Here is a 1,284-nt window from a genome sequence, read left to right on the forward strand (position 1 = left end):
AGGAAACAGCTGATGTTGTGTCATTACGTCGTCACCACTGATGCTCCATCACACTCCCCGTTATTCCTCCGCCCGGCGACAGTCAGAGCGGCGGCCATTGTTTTCAGGTTGACGTCTCATTCTCATTGACACGATGTCTAGACTACACTTTGGTGGCTAAAGGTCAAAGGTCAAGTTAATAGCCATTGATCGAAGGCAAGTGTGAGATGGTTTCACATGTTTATGTTTGATATTTGATCTGACTCTGGACGCAGGATGTGACCCGGCGGAGCAGCTGATCCATCAATAACCAGGGACAGAACATCAGCTGCCGTGAGCCGGGTTACACTCCACCATGCACTGCCCCCAGGTGCATGCTGGGATACTGGTCTAAAGTATCCTGATGAAACAGGTGGAGCGCTCGTCTCGTCTCTCCTGGGAGGCGACGCTCAGGGCAAAGCAAACCAGGAAGGAGCGATGTTTGTTCTCCCCCCTCCCATAATTCTCTGCTGTTGACCTGTGCAGGTGAGGGGAGGGCCAACAGGGTTCAGACTGAGACTGTGTACATGATGATAACAAATCTATTTAAACACAATCACATATATAAACATATATAAACATATATATATATTCTAAAGGTGGAATTTATAGATGCTTATGGATGTTTTTATTTATTACAGCATGAACTGTTAGTGTGAGTGTACGAGTGTGTGAGTGTATGAGTGTGTGTGCTGCACAGACTGTAAGTCGAGTCTTAAGGAACCCCCCACGACCTCTGACCTCTGACCTCCAGACAGACGAACCAATCAAATACTTTATTTAATTAGAACAAAGCAAAGAAAATGAGTCTCTGCATGAAGTCTGACCTGAACCACATGTTGATCTGATTCAGTGTGACATCACTTCCTGGTGATGTCCCTCCAGAATAAGACTCCAGGCTGTAGAAGTTCATAGAGGATCCTTCAGCTGTGTGAAGATACAGATTAAAACATCCTGATGGTGAAGATGAAGATGATGATGGAGGCGGACATGTTTGTAGTTCTGTCCTCCTGAAAGGACGATAACTTATCATATGCATTAGTCACATCACAAACACTGGTTCCATTATTCCCTTTGGGGAGGTGAAGCGGGCTGTGATGTCACTGTGATGACATCATATCAGAGCTGATGATGTCAAAGGTCGGACCGGGGTTCCCTTCAAACTGTACTTTAAAATGCGGCGCTGACGGACGACGCAGCAGCAGCGACGGCGGCACTTTGGTACGAAATCACTGCGACTGCTGCTGCGTCCTTTCCCGCCGCCGC

The sequence above is a fragment of the Seriola aureovittata genome, chromosome 23 (assembly GCF_021018895.1).
Source record: "Seriola aureovittata isolate HTS-2021-v1 ecotype China chromosome 23, ASM2101889v1, whole genome shotgun sequence".
NCBI lineage: Eukaryota > Metazoa > Chordata > Actinopteri > Carangiformes > Carangidae > Seriola > Seriola aureovittata.